This window comes from Equus caballus, chromosome 5 (genome assembly GCF_041296265.1).
Source record: "Equus caballus isolate H_3958 breed thoroughbred chromosome 5, TB-T2T, whole genome shotgun sequence".
NCBI classification, from domain to species: Eukaryota; Metazoa; Chordata; class Mammalia; order Perissodactyla; family Equidae; genus Equus; species Equus caballus.
Genome location: NC_091688.1, coordinates 29,252,840 through 29,262,249, shown reverse-complemented (window position 1 = coordinate 29,262,249; position 9,410 = coordinate 29,252,840). Strand labels below are relative to the sequence as shown.

At 39.9% G+C, this 9,410-nt stretch overlaps 1 pseudogene; it reads right to left on the bottom strand.

Moving 5' to 3' along the window:
• Positions 1–6,565: 6,565 nt before the first annotated feature.
• Positions 6,566–7,377, bottom strand: LOC138924365 (E3 ubiquitin-protein ligase RNF13 pseudogene; annotated as a pseudogene).
• Positions 7,378–9,410: the final 2,033 nt, after the last annotated feature.

The window sequence follows — 9,410 nt, the reverse complement described above, 5'->3', positions numbered from 1 at the left end:
TTCCTTAATTTATAAAAAATTTATGTAAGTCAATAAAAAAATGACAATCAAATACAAAAATAGGGAAAAGATAAGAAGTAGCAGTTTTCAAAGAAAACAGATTTTCAGCATTAAGTACAGATGAATAAATAGTGAAACTTAGTAATTATTAAGTGTAAACCAAAACAAAAATGAAATACGAGATTGACACACATTTAGGTTCGATGATAGCCACCGTCATTGAAGAGGTAGGATACAGGCTCTCATGTCCTGCTGTGGGAATGTAAACTGATGGACTCGGGGAGGAAAATTTGGCTATCAGTATTTATAGTACCTTCGACTTAGCATTCCCACAATTAAGGAGATATACTATGGATACACTTACAAAATCTTGGCAAGATAATCTATAAGGTTGGGTTCCTTGTGGTTTCTGTAATGGAAAAAACTTTTAAAGGAGGGAGAGAAAGAGAAAGAGAGACAGCTAAATGGACCTTCAGCAGGAAACTTGTAAATAAGAATTTAATAGTCTGACCACACCAAATATTGACAAAGTTGCTGGGCAATGGGAAGTCCCTTCTACTGCCTTGGGGGTGGAGAAGGTTGGGTGCTAACAGTGAGAAACAGTTTCCGGGCCAGCCCTGTGGCACAGCGGTTAAGTGCATACACTCCGCTTCGGCAGCCCGCGGTTCGACGGTTTGGATCCCGGGTGCGGACATGGCACTGCTTGGCAAGTTATGCTGTGGCAGGCATCCCACATAGAAAGCAGAGGAAGATGGGCAGATATTAGCTCAGGGCCAGTCTTTCTCAGCAAAAAGAGGAAGATTGGCAGCAGATGTTAGCTCAGGGCTAATCTTTCTCAAAAAAAAAAGAAAGAAAGAAAGAAAGAAACAGTTTGGCACCACTACTAGTGAACTTGACATATCCATGACCTAGAAATTCCAGTCCTAGAAACGTACCTTTAAAAATCGGTGCACATGAACACCAAAACACATCTATAAGTACGTTCATAAAAGCATTTTCTGCAATAGGCCCAAACTGGAAACAATCCAATGTCCACTGACATTAGAATTGATTTTTTAGGTAAGACTTAGTATACAATGGAATACTACTATAGAGTAATGAAAACGAATGAACTCAACCACATGCCATGACATGGATGAGTCTCATAAATATAACATGGAGAAAAAGAAGCAAGAAACAACAAAATTCATAAAGTATGATTCCATTCAAACAGTTCATAAACAGAAATCAAACTATCCTATTTAGAAATGTACCCATAGCTGGCAAAATTTTTAAAATGCAAGGAAATTATTATCACAAAAGTCAGGATAGAGTGACTTCTAGTAGGAAGAAATAAGGCTATAACTGAGCAGGAGTCCACTGGGGGCCTTTGGGTGGTAGCAATGTTCTATTTCTTGACTTGAGCAGTATCTAAATGTTATGTGTGTGTGTGTTTGTGTGTCCATGTGTATGTGTGTGTGCTTTATGTATGTTATATAGCACAAGAAAAGTAAAGACAAAAGAAAATTTAAATGTATTATTGGGATAGCCTTATAATGATTTCAATGTCACTCTCAAAAAAGAGAACGAGACAGCTCTTGAGGTACTCATGTAGAAGGTCTCTAAGATGTATTAAGTGAAAGAAACAGAGTGCCAAAGTGTATATAGCAGAAAGATGTTTGTGTAAATAAAAATGGTAGATACGTAGATAGATGATAGATATATGGATATATACATACATAAATACATTCATAGATAAATAGGTGGATGATGGATAGATAGGTAGATATGTAGATAGATGATGATAGATCAATAGATAGATGATTAATAGATAAATGATAGATGAAGGAGGGAAGAAAGGAAGGAAGGAAACTAGGTAGATAAATGCAGAGAAAGAGATTTACATAGATAGATCATAGATAAATAGATAGAAAAATAGATAAATGAACGAGTACAAGATAGAGTACATAGAAATATAGCTACACAGAAACATAAAAGATACAAAGGTATGTAGATAATCGATAGATAAATTAATTTATAGACATATAGATGCAGAGATAGATAAGTGGGTAGATATACAGCTGATAGGATGCATTGTGTAGATTTTGTTTTGTTTTTGGAGGGAATTAGAAGAAAATTAATAGTTATTCTCTCATACAGTGTTATATGTCCATAAAACATGATGTGGCATTACTTGTGAGTATGTGCCATTTTGATATAGTTTAATATGATGCCAATTTAAAATATATTTTCCTGTATATGCATAGAAAAGAAAGGCAGTAAGAACGTACACAAAATATTGAAAGTAATAACATCTAGTAATAGAATTGCGAGTGATCTTATTCCATTTTGCCCCTTATTTAGATTTCCCAAAACTTTAACAATAAATATCTATTTTTGATTTAAAAATATAACTATCTCTTAAATTAGAATATAAATAAAACACAGACAAACTTGACTTTAAAAAAATACAAGGACCCAGGTAAGCATTACTCTCTTCATTCACGACTTTTCACTTGAGTCCTTAAACAGGGAGGGATGACTTCAGCAAAGGTCCTAGCGAGCTTTCTCTCTGAAAAGCTGTGTGAAGCGGGCGGCCTGTGACTGTTACCCTGCGTGGGAGTCTCTTGCTCCAGGGCCAGGGAATTTGACAGGAGAGAAAGGGCAGGCTCCGAGCTGGGGAAGGCAGACCCCGCCTTCAGGCAGAGCCAAGACTCCACTCGCTCGCAAACCTGAAGCCAAATTAAACAGCTCGGCAAACCCCAAGAGCATGGCTTAGATATTCATTCACTCACTCATTAAACAAATATTTATTGGACACCTACCAAATGCTGCAGTGGCCCTAGGCCCTGGGAATATAAAGATGAAGTGTCTTCCTGCAGGGATATTACATTATAATAAAGGAGAGAGAGAGTAAGTGAATACGTTATAACAAAACATTAAGTGCTCTGAAGAGAAATAAAGCAAAGGCAATAGTGAACAGGGATTTGCCTGTTTTAGATGGGCTGGTCAGAGAAGGTCTCTCTGAGATGGTGACCTTTGGGCTGAGACTCAAATGAAGAGAGGAAACAGTGATGCAAGGGTCTGGGGGAAGAGCATGCCAGGTGGTGGGAAAAGCAAGTACAAAGGGCCTGAGGTCAGACCAAACTCAGTGTGTTTGAGTAAAAGGCTTAAGGTCCACTGACTTGTGGTTTGAGCAAACTAATAAAGAGAAGACGAAGTTAGAGAGGGCTGCAGGGGCCAAATCAAGCAGGATCTTGTGAGCTCTGGATTTTCTTCTCTACATGCCATTGCAGTGTCATCCAAGCTCTTATTTGACTAACAGTGTTGAGAGCCATCACAAGCTCCTTGGGCTTTCCAAGTGTTTGACATAGATGCATTCTCTCGAAGCATTTTGGGAGGTCTTTCAAGGACAACCCACACACCACAGCTTCCTCTGACGGGAGAATCTCCCCTGTAGCTCCCTTGGTGTAGGTTGGTTCTTAGGACTTCTTCCTTATTCCAGAGCTTCTGGCAGGACCCTCCAGCCTATTTCTGCTGAGCTCTCCTCTTCTCTCCATGTGACGCTCCTGCTCGGGCTCCTTCCCTGACTCCTGCTCGTCCCTCACAATAGTTACCTGGTCCACAAGAATCACTCGAGCATCCTTTCACCAAGGGAACACAGGCTGCATCCCTGTTCAGCAACCTGATCTCTCCACCATTAGCACAGGGAGCCCACCTCGGCCTCTAGGCATGTGTCCACCAACTGCAGGAGACATTTAACCAGTTCTCAAGTGGTACTGAAGACACTTCTCTCCTTAGGCCAGTGTTCCTCCACCTCGATACTATGGGCATTTGGGGCTATATATGTTTTAATTGTGGGGGACTATCCCGCGCACTGCAGGATATTTAGCAGCATCTTTGGCCTCCCCCCAGTAGATGCCAATAGCATCCCTCCAGACATGACAATCCAAAATGTCTCCAGACATTGCCAATGTCCCCTGTGAGGAAAAATCCTCCCAGTTGAGAACCAACTTCAGCCCTAGGCTGAAGGTGAGGGAAAAGCATACTTCTCTGTGGGAATAGAATTTGGTTTGCAAAGCCCAAGGCAGCAGCTCTCTTACTCAGTCTCCAACTCCACCTTGGCCTTGCCAGCCTCTCTCATACCCTAAGTGGTGAAAGCTCAAGGCATGCAACACCAGTTGCTAGTGCTCTTTTCCAAGTACTGCAAAGGTCCCCTGCCATGTCCCTGAGAAATATGAGAGTATTCAGAACCTGGAATCCTGGAACCTCAGTCAAAATTGAGACAGAAATAGTCCTATTCTCACTTCCTATTATCGAATCATTTTTTAGAAAAAGTGAGCAAACGAATCACACTCACATTTGCTAGCACAGACCCTGCACAGAGCATCTCTTAGATGATTCACAAGAGACTCAGAAAATAACGTTTGTTTTTACTGAGGAAGGGAACAGGGTGATGGGCCAAGCAAGCACAGAGGCTTTTCACTTTTGTAACTTTTGAATTCTAAACCATGTTATTATCTATAAACTTACTTTTAAAGGGGAAGAAGAGCCAAGAGTTGGAAAAAACAACAATTTTAGAATCTTATAAGGAGAGGCAGGATTGTGTAAAAAAAGGGCACGTGGAGAGGCTGAATTCTGGGAAGGCAAGATGATCCAGCTGTTCTGTGGTCCAAGTGTGTCCTGGGGTAAAAGTGAAGTAGACGAAAGCAATTTGTGTAATTTTTGCAGAAATATTGCAAGTCCACAGGATTTTTCCTCTGAAGGACAGATTTAAAAGCTGGACTATTTCCACCCGGAGACTATATAATCAATGTATTCATTCACTTTCTTTCTCTTAATTAATACTGGAGTGCCTGCTATGTGCCAGGTACTCTTCTAAGTGCTGAGGATACAGCATTGACAAAACAAAACCCCAGGCTCCATTTATTCTAATGCAGGGAGAGGTCAGAAAATGCAAAATATGTAAATTATACAGTTCGTTAGAGGGTAAGAAATGTTAAAGAGAAAAAGGAAATAGTCAAGGTTATATGAGGAGTTCCAGGTTGGGGGGTGGGGCTAGGTACTGAAGTTTTAAATAGGGGGGGTCAGGGAAGGAGGATTCCATGAGAAGATGACTTCTGAACGAACGCGTGAAGCTGCAGAGGGACGGAGACTCAGACTTTCACACAGGACCACGTGCTCAGAAGGGCCCCCTCCTTGGTCTGATGCTCTGCTGTCACAGTCTTGAAACTCTTAATAAATTTTTAACAAGAAGCCCCACATTTTCATTTTGTACTGGACTTCACATACTATATGGCCAGTCCTGCTTTCCGATAACTGTGGGACAAGCTTTGCAGGCAAAGAGTACATCTGGATATTAAGGAGCAAGGAAGCCAGGGCGACTGGAGACTGAGTCAAGACAGTAATGGGGTGAGGTACCACACAACGTAAGACCAGCCTAAGGGCTGCGCTCTTCCTCCGGGTGAGATGGAGAGCAATTGTGAGCTTCCAGCAGAGGAGAGACCCAACACGTGTTCGTTTGTTTGTTTGCCAGTTCTTAAAGTGGAAAAAATGTTTATTAACATTCAAACTCCCTTCACGCAAGGCCGTCTAAAAGTTCTTAGCATGTTGATTATACAGAAGTCTATATTTTCTACATAGTTACAGTGATGTATAAGATAATTTACTTTTCATAATACATTGTTTAAATACATCATTAGTTCTGTCTGTTGAACATAAGCAATTATTTTCAAATCCAATACTTGAACAATTTCCTCTGTACATAGTTTAGCAGGGCTAATTGGCATAAGATGCTCTTTATCAAGAGGTATATGATCTGAGTATTAACAGTTGCTGAAGTTTGGTATTTTTACACAGCATTTTCTTTTCACTTTGAGCACAACACAAAGCCCTTAAGGATACTGAAATTCAGGAAGTAAAGTCCAGAGATATATTGCTTTAGCTGATGAATCAAATTCATACATAGCACTATAGCGTTAAAAATCTTTAAAAAAAAACTTTTGAAATGGGCACTAGTACAGACCTTTCCTATCAGGATAAGACTACCTGGGAATAGAAAGGAAAAAGACAGCTTTGAGTTTCTTTGTGGTGCCCATAGGAGGAAAAATGCTAAATTAGCTTGTGGCCTCTCACTAATGATGGCAACTGGGGGAAGTTCCAGAGCGACCAAATTCCAACTCAATGACTCTAAGTAACTTTATGGAGATGGGGGCTGGCTTAGCTCATGCCAGGTGGCCACAGCACTGATCTTGTGTGTAAAACACGAAACATGTGCGTACTATGATCTAGGTCTTAATTGCAAGCTATACTGAGGAATTCATCTTTTAGTGTTTTGGCTATATTTCATTCCAAAAAGAAGAGTTGACATGATGCTTGAGTTACAGCACCAGTCTATTACTAGTTATCAGCGAAATGAAGTACACTCCTGCAGATAAATAGCAGATGAGAAAAACCTGTTTCAGTAATCGGACTAAACTGCAGAATACTAAAAAGTAAGTTATTCCTACAGAAATCTCTGAAGGGAGCAAAAACAGTCAAATTCTATACCGAAATAAAGGAAAATAAGCCAATCTCCTTCTGAAGGTCAAACAGTATTTGCTATGTTGTAACCCCATTCACCATTAGAGTGTAGCTGGACCACAACACCGTGTTCACTAATTTCATTTCCTGCATCACTACTGTCGTATCTTCAGTGTCATCTTCCTCATAGTCTGAAGATTCTGTCATGGTATTGTGAGCAGGATTCCGACAAAGTCCCAAATGACTGAGTGCTGACAGAGCCAAAGATCTAAGTGGAGGGGTATGTTCTGACACTTCAGTTTTCTTCCTGACTGCTGTCTGTGTCAGAGTCTGAATTGCCTTGAGAAGGAACAACTTTCTGCTTGCAGACTGGACAGGTTTTTTTGCTTTTAGTTAGAGGATGGTCTACACGTTTGCAATGATAAGCATGGGAACAGGGAAGGATTCTGAGCTTGTCTCCATCTTCATACTCATCCAAACAAATGGCACATACGTCATACTCATCTCTTTTTTTGAATTTATGTATAGGGAGTTTCTTAAGTTGATCTTTATGAAGTCTATTCCTTCTAGCTCTATGTCTATCCTGGACAAATTTCGTGATCCTGAAAATGACTATCAAGATGAGACAGCTGCCCACTATGATAAGGAAGGGCATTAGTTAATATTCCAGAGGAAGACTAAAATCTGGAACTAAGAAAACATGGCTCCCTTTTTCATAGGTGAATTCATCTTTCAGGGAATTAGCTGATGATTTGCCAATAAAGACAGATGGAATGTCAATTTTCTTTAGCACATCAACTGTACTTACTGGTGTTGGATCCAATGCTAATGAGGTCATTGGAATCAACATTGTGAACTATGGCTCCAACACGTGTTTTAAAAGGATCACTCTGGATTTTTATTGAGAGTAGACCATAGATGGACATAGGCTACTGCAACAATCCAAGTGAGACGTGAGTTGTACCCAGGCGTTGTCAGGGTAAAGGTCGTGAAAGGTGAGAAGATTCTGGGTGTATTTTGGGGAATTTGCTAGATTTTATATAGGGAAAGAGATTAGTAGAAGAGTCAAAGATGAGTAAATCTGGCCTGAGCAACCGGAGCGGTGGAGTTGCCATTTTTGAAGTACAGAAGGCTGAGAAAGAAGCAAGTTTTCTTGAGAAGATGAGAAATTCTCTTTTGGACCTTGTAAGTTTAAGATAACTATTTCACCTCTAAAAGGAGATATCCAGTAGGTAATGGAGTACCCGTCAGGAGTGCAGGGGAGAATCCTCATTGACAATACATGTTTAGGAGTCATTAACTCAAATGGATGATATTTAAAGTCATGGGAGTAGATACAACACCATGCAAGTGTGTATACAGAAAGAAGTTCAAGACCTGAGTTCTGAGGTGCTCCATGGTAGAGGTATAAACATGAGGGGGAACCAGCAAAGGAAGGTTCCTAAAGTATGCTTCATATACAAAAATTACCATCCTAGTGGAGACTGAGAAGAATATCTTTCATATATTTAAGAATAAATGGCGTACAGCACTGCACATGTATACGGGTTTGACATCAATTCAGGCTTTCATAAGAGCTCCCAATTCAGGCAATCCAGTAGCAAACGATGTAACTGGCTAACAAAAGAGCAATGAAGCTCAAGTCATGGAAATGGCTGATTATTATTGTTGTTGTTGTTGTTGTTGTTGTTAGTAATTTAAACAGAAGAAAAAGATAGAGAATCTGTACTTGTAGGATGACCAACGATCCCAATTTCCCTGAGACTGAGGTGATTCCCAGTATGCAGGATTCTTCAGGGCTAAAACCACGCAAGTCCCAGGCAAACTGAGAGAGTTGGTCAACCTAACTTGATGTCAGTCTTTCATTCAAATCCAGTCCTTCCATCTGATTACCTTCTGTTTTCTCATCTGTAAAAATAGGAGTAATACAGGGTTGCTGCTAAAGAATATTGCACATCAGGATCCCTGACATTTAGTAGATGCTCAATAAATAACAGCTGCTACTAATATTAGGAGAAAACCATCTTGTCTACTTCAGTAAACCCTAAAGACAGCACTCGGCTTTTGGCAAGCAAAATATTTAAAGTTCACAATTATGATTCTGAGTGACTGAGGAACATTAACTTATATTCATTGTATTTCTGTTTAGCACTATTATCCATTAATAGGTATGGGGGTCATGACATGAAATAAGGAGAGAAGCCCAAACACAATATTCAGTTTTATGACAAACGGTATTTATACCATCATAATAATATTAACACTGGTTATTGACTTTCAACTTGTATAATGGAACCATAAACAAATGATAGGAAAATTAACCATAGTTTCAGAACAAAGTATAAACGCTGTTAATCTGGATATTGTCAAAGTACAGCTATATCTATTGACAGTGGGAGCCTGGAAATGTGGTAAAGGGAGGAAAAAGGCAGTGGAAGTATCAAGATCCACGAGAAATAAGATGTAGGGGTTTAAATGTATTGCTTAAAGAAGCTCTGACTACAAGTGGAGGAACTGAGAATAGTGACAGTACCATTTTGGAGGGTGGGGAAATTGCGGTTGATGGACGAGGACTAAATCCTTTACCACTGCAGAACGGCAAGGTGTAAGGTTGATAAATTTTAAACAATGGTGTAAAGTTATTGTTGAGAAATACGGAGATATCCACCACAGGAAAAACAAATGGAAATGATTAAAGCAGTGTCTGGGAAGAGGTTGGAGCTGAGGCAAGGAACAGCCTCATATAGGAAACACATGAATCAGGATTTTCATGACAACCCTTCTTCCCTTTCTTTCTCTCTGTTTTGTGATTTTAATAATTTGCATTGATTATATTTCTGAAGGTTGAAAAATCAAAAGAGATGGAAGGGTGTAAAATTGGCTGCCCATTCTTGGGGCCGACCTGGTGG